This window comes from Pseudophryne corroboree, unplaced genomic scaffold, assembly GCF_028390025.1.
Source record: "Pseudophryne corroboree isolate aPseCor3 unplaced genomic scaffold, aPseCor3.hap2 scaffold_804, whole genome shotgun sequence".
NCBI classification, from domain to species: Eukaryota; Metazoa; Chordata; class Amphibia; order Anura; family Myobatrachidae; genus Pseudophryne; species Pseudophryne corroboree.
Genome location: NW_026970383.1, coordinates 107,073 through 124,051, shown reverse-complemented (window position 1 = coordinate 124,051; position 16,979 = coordinate 107,073). Strand labels below are relative to the sequence as shown.

Here is a 16,979-nt window from a genome sequence, read left to right as displayed (position 1 = left end):
CCATTCCCCCCCCCCCCCCTCCCAAACCCCCGCCCCCCCCCCACCCCCCTTTTATAAAAAAAAAAATTTTTTATATTTATATTTATCTTTATAATCTCTAATCCTTAATTTTCATGTTTCATTTTTAATTTCTAATTTTATATTTATATTTATTCTTATTTTTACATTCTTTATATTTATTTTTATTTTACAGTTATATTTATTGTCTTATCTATACCTATCTCATACCCATTTACATTTATCATTATTATTACTATTATTTTCAAATTTATACTCATTTTTATTCTTATTTATTATTTTTTATTATTATCATTATTACTTTTATTTATTTTGCATTTTTCTCTCCTCCGTATTTCCCCAAATTTCAACTTCGTATTCATCAGTGCATAATTTTACTCTATACGGACTTTGGCGGGAAAGCCTAAACTTTAAGGTTATATTATCAAAGATGAATATTCGGCGAGGATAATGCACAATATTTCCATCTCCAGAACAAGATTTGTTCCTCTAAATAGAGTTTTATTTATTTATTATTTATCATAACCGTCTATTAATTAGTAAATTACAGTCACTTTTATCTTACTTACGACGATTGGGTCACCAACCTCTGTCACTGGCATATTTTGATTAACAGGTCGGTCATGTTTATATCTATTTTCATTATTTTTTATTATTATTTCCTATTATCCCTATTATGATTATTACTTTTATTTTGATATCACTATTATTATTAGTATTATCACAGGAGATATTTCCTCTTACTAATCAATTAATTTCTGCATTAAGAATGTCATAGCTTAAATCTCCTGAAACATATTGTCGATTCTAATTATGTTAAATGTATGTTTAGAAAACGCACATTGTCTTTAATCTTATTTTTCTGTTGGATTTTCAGCTTATATAACTGTGATTTGATTAACCATTATCCTCCATAAAAAAATTCTGTTTATTAATTAAACCGTTATTCGATATTTTTGATCTAACACACCATACGCTTTGAACATTACTTTAATTGATTCCATTGTGATCCACATATATTAACTTTCATTTATGGAGGTTTAATAGAATAAGCACTGCCTGGTGGATAGAATTGTTTAACAAAAATTATGCCATAATTAGTGGTCTACGTATATTAACTATTACTTATGGAGCTTCAATAGAATAAGCACAGCCAGGTGGATGGAAGCGCTGAACAAACCTATGCCATAATTAGGCAATTAAGAACTCAGGAAAGGGATTGGTTGATGATCCCCTTTTTAAATGCACCATCTGAACACCACCATAGGCTGCCAGGTGAGCAAGCCCAGGTGGTGAAACGTACGTCCAACTAACGGCCTCACGCACGGACTCCTCACTGCAGGAGGAGCCGTGACCAACAGCAGTCATTCAGAACGGCTGAGCGGCAATGATCCATCGAGTTCGGGGAGATCGCGAGTGGTAATGTACAATAACCTACGGGTCAGACTCACTCACCCGACACTCCCCACACACTCTCTCTCTTCCTGTCAACTTTCACTTTCACGGACAGACACCCGGTCTCCGGTGGCGCATCCGGACCCTGCAAGGCAAGTGGCAACAGGGTCCGCCTAACACCACATACGGCTTCTCAGGCTGCCGTCCGCTGCCTTTCTTTCCACGGCACAACCCACGATCCCACTCTCATCTGTCCTCCGCTCCAATGATGAGGTCAGACAGCAGATGGGATCAGTGAACTGGAGTGCCGACTATCCTTTGCCCTCAGAGTTACAGTCTCACACTTGACCAGTTACCTGCAGGTAATTTTGATAAAATAACAAGTACCAACGCATACAAAAACATGGCAATAAACAAGGCGCAATTATTGGGGATATAAACACCTGTGATTTTGTTTTAACTTGTGCCTATTAAGATAATATCAATTGTTACCTAGCAACAGCAATGTTTTTTATTAGGAGCAGGTCTGTTTTGTGCAATCTCATTGCACAATAAATGTTGTTAAATGATGCAGTGTTATTAACACAATTGTGATTTAGTCTATTACTGTGGGCCTTTTTATTTCATTTTCGGACTCTGGCTCAGACCCAAGTGGCGCATTTAGGACCCTGCAAGGCTCATAAGCATCAGGGCCCATCTAACACCACGTTGGGGTCTCTAGCCAGTGTGCCAGTTCTATCTTTTTTCTGTGACACAGTCGACGGTCCTACTCTCATCTTTCCTCCGCTCATGGATGAGGTTAGACAGCAGATGGGACTAGCAGACTAGAGTGTCACTATCTAATTTTCTACTATCCATGCCAGCATAATCTTGTTTTTTCTTTATTTGCATTTGTTACATACCTGACAAACAACACTAATGTGTCAGTTTTTCATTCAAGATACAAATGAATCATTTTGGAGACAGAATGTTGCAGTAAAACCCAATTGTAACTATGTATTCTCTAACAGACATGGATATTATTTTCTCTTTAACATGGAAGAGATGTTAAAACACAGATTTACTCTGTGAAATATGGGGAGAAGCTGATCTCACATACACAGCAGTATTTTTCTGCAAGGTGTAATTAATTATATCACCAATATCATCTCTGCTGCTCACAGGATATTTTTGATAGATTACTATCATTTTTTGTCATTAATTTCTGTGATTACTGCTGTTCATTGGATAAGTTTGATAGATTACTATCATTTTTCTTATCATCCATTGTTGAGCAAAATATACAAATAATTTTAAGATGATGATATTTGCTCTTTTTTGAATTATTCATATTTTTACCACTGTTTAAAAGGGGAATAAGTAATTGATACGTCTAATATACCCCTGTTATTTTATTTTAGTTGAGTATTGGATAAATAAAAGCTAAGTTTTAATTATAGACAGTTTTCATCTTTTTCACATCATTAATCATCAAAAGAGTGCTCCAAATATAGGAATTTCTTCTATTTGGTAAGATGTGGGCTCTTCCACACCCACCAAATCATTCTGTATCTGGTACACTATTCCTGGGAGCACCTCCAACGTCAGAATAGTTGCCCACTTGGGCTTGATATATTTTTTCTGTTTAGTTGGTTGTTTGAGATTTAGTCATTCAATTATAACCAGTCTGGTGCAGGGTAAACCAAGTTTTGCCACAAAAGTCAATACTGACAAAGGCTAATAATCATTCATCTAGAACGTTTCCTAGAAAAACTTTAAAAAGTCAATAATCTGGAGAATTTTTGTAAGAAACACATTGGTACTTTCCCATGATGAGTGAGTGCTTCAGGATTTCTTGCACTTACATGGGCTATTAACCAAAAGGTTGGTGGTTCAATCCCACCCAGGGATGTAATTGACCTTGTCATCAGATTTTGGTGATCTTTAAGTAGACAAGTCAAAATTTCAAACCCCCTCTTATGGTGTAGGGTACCTGGCCTTCTCTGACGTAATCAGAGTTAGATTTAATTAAGTGATTTTATAAAAAACAGCTAGGAAGCACAATTTAGCAGTGGGTTGCAGAGAAAAAAATAACATTTTAAACCTACCGGTAATTTTTTTTTCTCGTAGTCCGTAGAGGATGATGGGGACTCCGTAAGGACCATGGGGGATAGACGGGCTCCGCAGCAGACATGGGCACTTTAAGAAAGACTTTAGATCTGGGTGTGCACTGGCTCCTCCCTCTATGCCCCTCCTCCATACCTCAGTTAGAGAAACTGTGCCCAGAGGAGACGGACAGTACGAGGAAAGGATTTTTGTTAATCCAAGGTCAAGATTCATACCAGCCACACCAATCACACCGTATAACTTGTGATATACTACCCAGTTAACAGTATGAATCAAATCTAACTCTGATTACATCAGAGAAGGCCAGGTACCCTACACCATAGCAGGGGTTTTCGAAATTTTGACTTGTCTACTTAAAGATCAACAAAATCTGATAATAAGTTCAATTACATCCCTGGGTGGGATTGAACCACCAACCTTTTGGTTAATAGCCGTATACACTAACTGATTGCGCCACAGCGAAACTTTGCAAAAGTACATACTGACAAAGGCTAATAAGCATTCATCTAGAACGTTTCCTATAAAAACTTTAAATAGTCAATAATCTGGAGAGTTTTTGTAAGATGTTTCTTCCATCAACCAATGAAGAAACACATTGGTACTTTCCCATGATGAGTGAGTGCTTCAGGATCTCTTGCACTTACATGTGCAGCAGAGTACTGTAATGGAAGCATGCTGGGTCCATAACCCAGAGGTAGGCAGATTGAAACTATCCTCTGCTATATGACTTGTCTACTTAAATATTACCAAAATTTGATCACAAGGTCAATTACGTCCCTGGATGGGATTGAACCACCAACCTTTTGATTAATAGCTGAACACACTAACCGATTGCGCCACAGAGACACTTTGCAAAAAGTACATACTGACAAAGACTAATAAGCATTCATCTAGAACGTTTCCTAGAAAAACTTTAAAAAGTCAATAACCTGGAGAGTTTTTGTAAGATGTTTCTTCCAGCAACCAATGAAGAAACACATTGGTACTTTCCCATGATGAGTGAGTGCTTCAGGATCTCTTGCACTTACATGTGCAGCAGAGTACTGCAATGGAAGCATGCTGGGCCCATAACCCAGAGGTAGGCAGATTGATACTATCCTTTGCTATATGCATTTTTTTTGTTCATTAAAGTAATCCAAAACTGGGATTGATATTTTAGCTTTTATTTTTACTTAAAGTACAATAACTTTTACCATTTTAATTTGTTTTAATAGTATATTGACAGTGTTGTTTTCTTTCAAAAATCCAATTAATTTTCTTTACCCGATTATTAAAATGGTAAGTGACAAAAACAAACTACATTGTCACCAGAAGAGCAATACAAAATGTACAAGTGATATATTAAAATCATCTTTCCAGCTTGAATTTCAATGATGCATTGGGGCAACGATTTTGTGAGAAACATCTTCACCCTTAAATAAAGATTTTCTTAATTCCTTACCTGTGTGCTAATTAGATATCACCTTGTTTTCACATTAAACAGACTTCCACATGAGAAAGCAGCAAGGATGCAGTGGCGTTAATGTTTCCTGGTGTCAACCTGTATTATTTCAGTAGATATTGAAATGAGGATGCATCTTGCTGCCTTTCCAATGAAGCAAGTTTAATTTAGTAATAGGTGAAAAACCATCCCTACAAATATGTTAATCAGATACTTGGCTTTGTGGACACTTTTCAGAGAACAAATTAGTTAGCATAAAAATAAAGCCAGAAAATGAAGAGCTGTTTAATCACTCAATTGGATTTTTCTGCCAGCATATTTCTTTTTCTCTGCAACCCACTGCTAAATTGTGCTTCCTAGCTGTTTTTTTATAAAATCACTGATTCAAATCTAACTCTGATTACATCAGAGTAGGCCAGGTACCCTACACCATAAGAAGGGGGTTTGAAATTTTGACTTGTCTACTTAAAGATCACCAAAATCTGATAACAAGGTCAATTACATCGCTGGGTGGGATTGAACCACCAACCCTTTGATTAATAACCAAACACACTAACCGATTGCGCCACAGAGACACTTTACAAACATACATACTGACAAAGGCTAATAAGCATTCATCTAGAACGTTTCCTAGAAAAACTTTAAAAAGTCAATAATCTGGAGAGTTTTTGTAAGATGTTTCTTCCATCAACCAACGAAGAAACACATTGGTACTTTCCCATGATGAGTGAGTGCTTCAGGATCTCTTGCACTTACATGTGCAGCAGAGTACTGCAATGGAAACATGCTGGGCCCATAACCCAGAGGTAGGCAGATTGAAACTATCCTCTGCTATATGCATTTTTTTTGGTTAATTAAAGTAATCCAAAACTGGGATTGATATTTTTGCTCTTTTATTTTTACTTAAAGTACAATAACTTTTACCATTTTAATTTGTTTTAATAGTATATTGACAGTATTGTTTTCTTTCAAAAATCCACTTAATTTTCTTTACCCTATTATTAAAATGGTAATTGACAAAAACAAACTACATTGTCACCAGAAGAGCAATACAAAATGTACAAGTGATATATTAAAATCATCTTTCCAGCTTGAATTTCAATGATGCATTGGGGCAACGATTTTGTGAGAAACACCTTCACCCTTAAATAAAGATTTTCTTAATTCCTTACCTGTGTGCTAATTAGATATCACCTTGTTTTCACATTAAACAGACTTCCACATGCGAAAGCAGCAAGGATGCAGTGGCGTTAATGTTTCCTGGTGTCAACCTGTATTATTTCAGTAGACATTGAAATGAGGATGCATCTTGCTGCCTTTCCAATGAAGCAAGTTTAATTCAGTAATAGGTGAAAAACCATTCCTACAAAGGTGTTAATCAGAGACTTGGCTTTGTGGACACTTTTCAGAGAGCAAATTTGTTAGCATAAACATAAAATCAGAAAATGAAGAGCTGTTTAAACAGCTACTGCCTGAGGGTCTCTTGACCTGGTGCAATACCTCTGTAGCTTTTTGTTGAGGCGGGACGCCATCATGTCTATCTGGAACAGTCCCCACCGACTTGCAATCTGTGCGAAGACTTCCTGATGGAGTCCCCACTCTCCTGGATGTAGGTCGTGTCTGCTGAGGAAGTCTTCTTCCCAGTTGTCCACTCCCGGAATGAACACTGCTGACAGTGTGCTTACATGATTCTCCACCCAGCGAAGAATTCTGGTGGCTTCCGCCATCGCCACTCTGCTCCTTGTGCCGCCTTGGCGGTTTACATGAACTACTGCGGTGACGTTGTCTGACTGGATCAGAACTGGTTGGTCGCGAAGTAAGGTCTCCGCTTGACATAGGGCGTTGTATATGGCCCTTAGCTCCAGGATGTTGATGTGAAGACAAGTCTCCTGACTTGACCAAAGACCTTGGAAATTTCTTCCCTGTGTGGCTGCTCCCCAACCTCGGAGGCTCGCGTTCGTGGTCACCAGGATCCAGTCCTGAATGCCGAACCTGCGGCCCTCTAGAAGGTGAGCACTCTGCAGCCACCACAGGAGAGATACCCTGGCCCTGGGGGACAGGGTGATCAACTGATGAATCTGTAGATGTGACCCGGACCACTTGTCCAGTAGGTCCCATTGCAAGATCCTCGCATGGAACCTGCCGAAGGGAATGGCCTCGTATGATGCCACCATCATTCCCAGGACTCGAGTGCAGTGATGCACTGACACCTGTTTTGGTTTCAATAGGTTCCTGACCAGAGTCATGAGTTCCTGGGCCTTTTCTATCGGAAGATAAACCCTTTTCTGGTCCGTATCCAGAATAATGCCCAAGCAAAGTCAGACGAGTCGTAGGAACCAACTGCGACTTCGGGATATTGAGAATCCAGCCGTTTTGCTGTAACACCTTCAATGAAAGTTATACGCTGTTCAGCAACTGCTCTCTTGATCTCGCTTTTATGAGGAGATCGTTCAAGTACGGGATAATTGTGACACCTTGCTTTCGCAGGAGCACCATAATTTCTGTCATTACCTTGGTGAAAATTCTCGGAGAAAATTCTGGAGAGACCAAACGGCAACGTCTGAAATTGGTAATGACAATACTGTACCGCAAATCTTAGGTACGCCTGATGAGGTGGATAAATGAGTACATGAAGGTATGCATCCTTTATGTCCAGAGATATCATAAAATCCCCCCCTTCTAGGCTGGTGATGACCGCTCTTAGCGATTCCATCTTGAACTTGAACCTTTTCAAGTATAGGTTCAGGGATTTTAAATTTAATATGGGTCTGACCAAACCGTCCGGTTTTGGGACTACAAACAGGGTCGAATAATTTCCCTTTCCTTGTTGAAGCAGGGGAACCTTGACCACCACCTGTTGAAGATACAATTTGTGAATTGCATTTAACACTATCTCCCTTTCCTGGGGAGAAGATGGTAGGGCCGATTTGAAAAACCGGCGAGGAGGCACCTCTTCGAATTTCAGCTTGTAACCCTGAGAAACAATTTCTATTGCCTAGGGATCCACCTGCGAATGAACCCAGATGTGGCTGAAAACTCGAAGACGTGCCCCCAACTGGGCGGACTCCTTTAGCGGAGCCCCAGCGTCATGCGGTGGATTTTGTAGAGGCCGGGGAGGACTTCTGTTCCTGGGAACTAGCTGTGTTGTGCAGCTTCTTCCCTCTGCCCTTACCTCTGGCAAGAAAGGACGCACCTCGTACTTTCTTGTTTCTCTGTGATCGAAAGGACTGCATTTGATAATGTGGTGCTTTCTTAGGCTGTGAGGAAATATAAGGCAAAAAATTTGATTTACCAGCTGTAGCTGTGGAGACAAGGTCCGAGAGACCTTCCCCAAACAATTCCTCACCCCTGTAAGGTAAAACCTCCATATGCCTTTTTGAGTCGGCATCACCTGTCTATTGCCGGGTCCATAGGACTCGTCTAGCAGAAATCGACATAGCGTTTATTCTAGAACCCAGTAGACTAATGTCACTTTGAGCATCTCTCATATATAGGACAGCATCTTTTATATGCCCTATGGTCAATAACATAGCATCCTTATCTAGGGTCTCAATCTCTGCTGATAAGGTATCTGTCCATGCTGCCACCGCGCTACAACCTCGGCCGACGCAATTGCCGGTCTGAGTAAGGTACCAGAATGTGTGTAAATGGACTTTAGGGTAACCTCCTGCTTGCGGTCAGCAGGGTCCCTGATGGTAGCCGTATCCTGGGATGGCAGCGCTACCTTTTTGGATAAGCGTGTCAATGCTTTATCCACCCTAGGGGAGGATTCCCACCGTATCCTGTCCATTGGCGGGAAAGGATACGCCATAAGAATCCTTTTGGGAATCTGCAGCTTTTTGTCTGGAGATTCCCAAGCTTTTTCACATAATTCGTTCAACTCATGTGAGGGGGGAAAGGTTATCTCAGGTTTCTTTCCCTTATACATGTGTACCCTCGTGTCAGGGACAGGGGACTCTGTGATGTGCAAAACATCTTTTATTGCAATAATCATATATCGAATACATTTAGCCAATTTTGGTTGTAACTTTGCATCATCGTAGTCGACACTGGAGTCAGAATCCGTGTCGGTATCTGTGTCAACTATTTGGGATAGTGGGCGCTTTTGAGACCCCGAAGGTCCCTGCGACATAGGGACAGGCATGGGTTGACTCCCTGACTGTTCCCTAGCTTCAGCTTTGTCTAATCTCTTGTGTAATAAGTTTACATTAGCACTTAAAACATTCCACATATCCATCCAGTCAGGTGTCGGCGTTGTCGATGGAGACACCACATTAATTTGCTCCTGCTCCTCTCTAGGAGAGCCTTCTACCTCAGACATGTCGACACACGTGTACCGACACACCATACACTCAGGGAATCCTCTTATCTGAGGACAGTTCCCCAACAAGGCCCTTTGGAGAGACAGAGAGAGAAAGTATGCCAGCACACACCCCAGCGCTATATGACCCAGGAAAAAAACACAATCATTTTATGTTTACCCAGTAGCGCTGTATTTCCATATATATATGCGCCTAATTATGTGCCCTCTCTTCTTTAAGACCCTCTTTCTACCGTGGTATAAGCAGGGGAGAGTCCATGGAGCTTCCCCTCAGCGGTGCTGTGGAGAAAATGGCGCTGGTGAGTGCTGAGGGAGAAGCCCCACCCCCTCAGCGACGGGCTTCTGTCCCGCTCAAATATAGTAAAAAAATGGCGGGGGCTCTTATATATATATACAGTGCCTAGCTGCATATATATTTATTTTGCCAAAGAGAGGTCTATATTGCTGCCCAGGGCGTCCCCCCTGCGCCCTTCACCCTTACACTGACTGCCGTGTGTGAGGTGTATGGGAGCAATGGAGCACAGCTTTACTGCTGTGCGTTACCTCAGTGAAGATCATGAAGTCTTCCGCCGCCTCTGAAGTCTTCTTTTCTTCTCATACTCACCCGGCTTCTATCTTCCGGCTCTGCGAGGGGGACGGCGGCGCGGCTCTGGGACGGACGGCGAGGGTGAGACCTGCGTACCGATCCCTCTGGAGCTAATGCTGTACAGTAGCCTAAGAAGCAGAGCCTATCAACTCACAGAAGTAGGTGTGCATCTCTCCCCTCCGCCCCTCGATGCAGGGAGTCTGTTGCCAGCAGGCTCCCTGAAAATAAAAAAATCTAACAAATATACTTTCTGTCAGGAAACTCAGGTGAGCTCCCTGAAAAGCACCCAGTCTCCTCTGGGCACAGTAGTAAACTGAGGTCTGGAGGAGGGGCATAGAGGGAGGAGCCAGTGCACACCCAGATCTAAAGTCTTTCTTAAAGTGCCCATGTCTCCTGCGGAGCCCGTCTATCCCCCATGGTCCTTACGGAGTCCCCAGCATCCTCTAGGACGTAAGAGAAAAATTATGCTGGCAGAAAAATCCAATTGAGTGATTAAACAGCTCCAGAGCTGCTCTGTAAGGCAAGTAAAAGGGTGTGGGCCCTGCAGCACTACCTGTAGTTTGCATTGTGCATTGGAAGCCTAGTTTGCTGTCTGTTTCCACTTCTTTTTTCTTGAGCCCCTCCCGTCTATACCCTTGTGCACTATCCTGACTTCTCCTCCCGTCTGCTTACTTTGTGCCTTCCAATGCACAATGCAAACTACAGGTAGTGCTGCAGGGCCCACACCCTTTTACTTGCCTTACAGAGCAGCTCTTGAGCTGTTACAGTGCCCAGCTGCTGCAAGAAATCAGCGTGAATGCTTCAGGGGCTGGGGCATGGCCAACATGAGCCCCACACCGAAGGAGGGTGGGGGTGTTTAATGCGAACTAGGGGTCTCGCACAATGCGAACTACAGGTAGTGCTGCAGGGCCCACACCCTTTTACTTGCATTACAGAGCAGCTCTGGAGCTGTTACAGTGCCCAGCTGCTGCAAGAAATCAGCTTGAATCCTTCAGGGGCTGGGGCATAGCCAACATGAGCCCCACACCGACGGAGGGTGGAGGTGTTTAATGCGAACTAGGGGTCATCCAAGTGCCGCAAAAGGCCGCCATGCCCTGCACGCCCCTTTTCTCTTTTCATATGCAGACGAGGGTTGAAGCCAACTTTGACCCACTGCTTGGATGACATCGCCATATGCAAATCCATCTGCTGCAGGCCTTCCCCCAGGAATGCTTGCACTAGTTGTTGCATTTGGTTTGTTGTTTGGGGGTGCTTCAGTATTAGGCAGCCTTCTGCCCTCCCATGTTCATCTGAAAATATGTGTTCTCCCTGCAGTTGTTGTCCCCAGATGAGAGTTCCCTTGTGCTGCCTCAGTTGAATCTCCTTTACTTGACAGAGATGTGCCTGAGCAGCGGCCCTCCCCAGCCCTATCCCAAATCATACTTATTTTGCATAGGAGATACCATGGTCATGAAGACTGTTCTCCCAGGGTGCGGTTCATTCATTGCATTCTGGGTATGCTGACCCCTGTGATTTCCCCAAATGTGGGAAACTCGACTGCATTATTTAATGCGAACTAGGGGTCATCCAAGCACCGCAAAAGGCCGCCATGCCCTGCATACCCCTTTTCTCTTTTCATAAGCAGACGAGGTTTGAAGCCAACCTTGACCCACTGCTTGGATGACATCACTTGCTGCCTTTCCAATGAAGCAAGTTTAATTTAATAATAGGTGAAAAACCATCCCTACAAAGGTGTTAATCAGATACTTGGCTTTGTGGACACTTTTCAGAGCACAAATTTGTTAGCATAAAAATAAAGCCAGAAAATGAAGAGCTGTTTAATCACTCAATTGGATTTTTCTGCCAGCATATTTCTTTTTCTCTGCAACCCACTGCTAAATTGTGCTTTGTGGCTGTTTTTTTTATAAAATCACTTAATCAAATCTAACTCTGATTACATCAGAGAAGGCCAGGTACCCTACACCATAAGAGGTGGTTTGAAATTTTTACTTGTCTACTTAAAGATCACCAAAATCTGATAACAAGGTCAATTACGTCCCTAGGTGGGATTGAACCACCAACCTTTTGGTTAACAACTGAACACGCTAACTGTTTGTGCCTCAGAGACACTTTGCGAAAGTACATACTGACAAAGGCTAATAAGCATTCATCTAGAACGTTTCCTAGAAAAACTTTAAAAAGTCAATAATCTGGAGAGTTTTTGTAAGATGTTTCTTCCATCAACCAATGAAGAAACACATTGGTACTTTCCCATGATGAGTGAGTGCTTCAGGATCTCTTGCACTTACATGTGCAGCAGAGTACTGTAATGGAAGCATGCTGGGTCCATAACCCAGAGGTAGGCAGATTGAAACTATCCTCTGCTATATGCATTGTTTTTTGTTAATTAAAGTAATCCAAAACTGGGATTGATATTTTTGCTCTTTTATTTTTACTTAAAGTACAATAACTTTTACCATTTTAATTTGTTTTAATAGTATATTGACAGTATTGTTTTCTTTCAAAAATCCACTTAATTTTCTTTACCCTATTATTAAAATGGTAATTGACAAAAACAAACTACATTGTCACCAGAAGAGCAGTACAAAATATACAAGTGATATATTAAAATCATCTTTCCAGCTTTAATTTCAATGATGCCTTGGTGCAACAATTTTGTGAGAAACATCTTCACCCATAAAGAAAGATTTTCTTAATTCCTTACCTGTGTGCTGATTAGATATCACCTTGTTTTCACATTAAACAGACTTCCCCTTGAGGAAGCAGCAAGGATGCAGTGACGTTTATGTTTCCTGGTGTCAACCTGTATTATTTCAGTAGACATTGAAATGAGGATGCATCTTGCTGCCTTTCCAATGAAGCAAGTTTAATTCAGTAATAGGTGAAAAACCATTCCTACTAAAGGTGTTAATCAGAGACTTGGCTTTGTGGACACTTTTCAGAGAGCAAATTTGTTAGCATAAACATAAAATCAGAAAATGAAGAGCTGTTTAATCACTCAATTGGACTTTTCTGCCAGCATAATTTTTTTTCTCTGCAACCCACTGCTAAATTGTGCTTCCTAGCTGTTTTTTATAAAATCACTTAATCAAATCTAACTCTGATTACATCAGAGAAGGCCGGGTACCCTACACCATAAGAGGGGGTTTGAAATTTTGACTTGTCTACTTAAAGATCACCAAAATCTGATAACAAGGTCAATTACGTCCCTGGGTGGGATTGAATCACCAACCTTTAGGTTAATAGCCATACACACTAACTGATTGCGCCATAGCGACACTTTGCGAAAGTACATACTGACAAAGGCTAATAAGCATTCATCTAGAACGTTTCCTAGAAAAACTTTAAAAAGTCAATAATCTGGAGAATTTTTGTAAGAAACACATTGGTACTTTCCCATGATGAGTGAGTGCTTCAGGATCTCTTGCACTTACATGGGCTATTAACCAAAAGGTTCCCACCCAGTGATGTAATTGACCTTGTGATCAGATTTTGGTGATCTTTAAGTAGACAAGTCAAAATTTCAAACCCCCTCTTATGGTGTAGGGTACCTGGCCTTCTCTGACGTAATCAGAGTTAGATTTAATTAAGGTGCGCAAGGGCATAGAAGGGAGCGGTTTAAGAAAAGAGAAGTGGAAACAGACAGCAAACTAGGCTGGAGAGAGACCTGAGACAAAGAGATCTGAATTATACGAGAGCCGACCAGGGGAAACACAAATTATGCAGTCAAGTTTCCCACATTTGGGGAAATCGCAGGAGCAGCACACCCAGAGTGCAATGGGTGAGCCTTGCCCTGGGAGAAGCACCTTCATGATCATAGTATCTCACCTGGCAGGTAAGTAGGAGTTGGGCTAGTGCTGGGGAGGGTCGCTGCTCGGGTACGCCCCTGTCAAGTGAAGGAGATCCAACTGAGGCAGCACAAGGGAACTCTCGAAAGAAGAACAAGGCTAGAGGAAGATCTGAGACAAAGAAATCTGACTTTTACCAGAGCTGACCAGAGGAAAGCACAAACACAGTACCCCACTACCACCAGGAAACATTAACGCCACTGCATCCTTGCTGCTTTCTCATGTGGTAGTCTATTTAATGTGAAAACAAGGTGATATCTAATTAGCACACAGAAAAGAAAATTAAGTGAATTTTTGAAAGAAAACAATACTGTCAATATACTATTAAAACAAATTAAAATGGTAAAAGTTATTGTACTTTAAGTAAAAATAAAAGAGCAAAAATGTCAATCCCAGTTTTGGATTACTTTAATTAACAAAAAAAATGCATATAGCAGAGGATAGTTTCAATCTGCCTACCTCTGGGTTATGGACCCAGCATGCTTCCATTACAGTACTCTGCTGCACATGTATGTGCAAGAGATCCTGAAGCACTCACTCATCATGGGAAAGTACCAATGTGTTTCTTCATTGGTTGATGGAAGAAACATCTTACAAAAACTCTCCACATTATTGACTTTTTAAAATGTTTCTAGGAAACGTTCTAGATGAATGCTTATTAGCCTTTTTCAGTATATGCTTTTGCAAAGTGTCGCTGTGGCGCAATCAGTTAGTGTGTAAGGCTATTAACCAAAAGGTTGGTGGTTCAATCCCACCCAGGGACGTAATTGACCTTGTTATCAGATTTTGGTGATCTTTATGTAGACAAGTCAAAATTTCAAACCCCCTCTTATGGTGTAGGGTACCTGGCCTTCTCTGATGTAATCAGAGTTAGATTTGATTCAGTGATTTTATAAAAACAGCTAGGAAGCACAATTTAGCAGTGGGTTGCAGAGAAAAAGAAATATGCTGGCAAAAAAATCCAATTGAGTGATTAAACAGCTCTTCATTTTCTGGCTTTATTTTTATGCTAACAAATTTGTTCTCTGAAAAGTGTCCACAAAGCCAAGTCTCTGATTAACACCTTTGTAGGGATGGTTTTTCACCTATTACTAAATTAAACTTGCTTCATTGGAAAGGCAGCAAGATGCATCCTCATTTCAATATCTACAGAAATAATACAGGTTGACACCAGGAAACATTAACGCCACTGCATCCTTGCTGCTTTCTCATGTGGAAGTCTGTTTAATGTGAAAACAAGGTGATATCTAATTAGCACACAGGTAAGGAATTAAGAAAATCTTTATTTAAGGGTGAAGATGTTTCTCACAAAATCGTTGCCCCAATGCATCATTGAAATTCAAGCTGGAAAGATGATTTTAATATATCACTTGTACATTTTGTATTGCTCTTCTGGTGACAATGTAGTTTGTTTTTGTCAATTACCATTTTAATAATCGGGTAAAGAAAATTAATTGGATTTTTGAAAGAAAACAATACTGTCAATATACTATTAAAACAAATTAAAATGGTAAAAGTTATTGTACTTTAAGTAAAAATAAAAGAGCAAAAATATCAATCCCAGTTTTGGATTACTTTAATTAACAAAAAAAAATGCATATAGCAAAGGATAGTTTCAATCTGCCTACCTCTGGGTTATGGACCCAGCATGCTTCCATTACAGTACTCTGCTGCACATGTAAGTGCAAGAGGTCCTGAAGCACTCACTTATCATGGGAAAGTACCAATGTGTTTCTTCATTGGTTGATGGAAGAAACATCTTACAAAAACTCTCCACATTATTGACTTTTTAAAATGTTTCTAGGAAACGTTCTAGATATATGCTTATTAGCCTTTGTCAGTATGTACTTTTGCAAAGTGTCGCTGTGGCGCAATCAGTTAGTGTGTATGGTTATTAACCAAAAGGTTGGTGGTTCAATCCCACCCAGGGACGTAATTGACCTTGTTATCAGATTTTGGTGATCTTTAAGTAGACAAGTCAAAATTTCAAACCCCCTGTTATGGTGTAGGGTACCTGGCCTTCTCTGATGTAATCAGAGTTAGATTTGATTCAGTGATTTTATAAAAACAGCTAGGAAGCACAATTTAGCAGTGGGTTGCAGAGAAAAAGAAATATGCTGGCAAAAAAATCCAATTGAGTGATTAAACAGCTCTTCATTTTCTGGCTTTATTTTTATGCTAACAAATTTGTTCTCTGAAAAGTGTCCACAAAGCCAAGTCTCTGATTAACACCTTTGTAGGGATGGTTTTTCACCTATTACTAAATTAAACTTGCTTCATTGGAAAGGCAGCAAGATGCATCCTCATTTCAATGTCTACTGAAATAATACAGGTTGACACCAGGAAACATTAACGCCACTGCATCCTTGCTGCTTTCGCATGTGGAAGTCTGTTTAATGTGAAAACAAGGTGATATCTAATTAGCACACAGGTAAGGAATTAAGAAAATCTTTATTTAAGGGTGAAGGTGTTTCTCACAAAATCGTTGCCCCAATGCATCATTGAAATTCAAGCTGGAAAGATGATTTTAATATATCACTTGTACATTTTGTATTGCTCTTCTGGTGACAATGTCGTTTGTTTTTGTCAATTACCATTTTAATAATAGGGTAAAGAAAATTAAGTGGATTTTTGAAAGAAAACAATACTGTCAATATACTATTAAAACAAATTAAAATGGTAAAAGTTATTGTACTTTAAGTAAAAATAAAAGAGCAAAAATATCAATCCCAGTTTTGGATTACTTTAATTAACAAAAAAAAATGCATATAGCAGAGGATAGTTTCAATCTGCCTACCTCTGGGTTATGGGCCCAGCATTTTTCCATTGCAGTACTCTGCTGCACATGTAAGTGCAAGAGATCCTGAAGCACTCACTCATCATGGGAAAGTACCAATGTGTTTCTTCGTTGGTTGATGGAAGAAACATCTTACAAAAACTCTCCAGATTATTGACTTTTTAAAGTTTTTCTAGGAAACGTTCTAGATGAATGCTTATTAGCCTTTGTCAGTATGTACATTTGTAAAGTGTCTCTGTGGCGCAATCTGTTAGTGTGTTTGGTTATTAATCAAAGGGTTGGTGGTTCAATCCCACCCAGGGATGTAATTGACCTTGTTATCAGATTTTGGTGATCTTTAAGTAGACAAGTCAAAATTTCAAACCCCCTTCTTATGGTGTAGGGTACCTGGCCTACTCTGATGTAATCAGAGTTAGATTTGAATAAGTGATTTTATAAAAAAAACAGCTAGGAAGCACAATTTAGCA

General features: G+C 40.3%; 1 non-coding gene and 1 pseudogene across 1 annotated transcript; one reads left to right on the top strand and one right to left on the bottom strand.

The window, feature by feature from the left end:
• Nucleotides 1–11,285: 11,285 nt before the first annotated feature.
• On the top strand, nucleotides 11,286–11,464 carry LOC135041833 (U1 spliceosomal RNA; annotated as a pseudogene).
• A 2,083-nt stretch (nucleotides 11,465–13,547) lies between these two features.
• Nucleotides 13,548–13,710, bottom strand: LOC135041755 (U1 spliceosomal RNA). The gene has a single exon (XR_010235135.1). It is a non-coding gene; the product is annotated as a U1 spliceosomal RNA (small nuclear RNA).
• Between the last annotated feature and the right edge of the window lie 3,269 nt (nucleotides 13,711–16,979).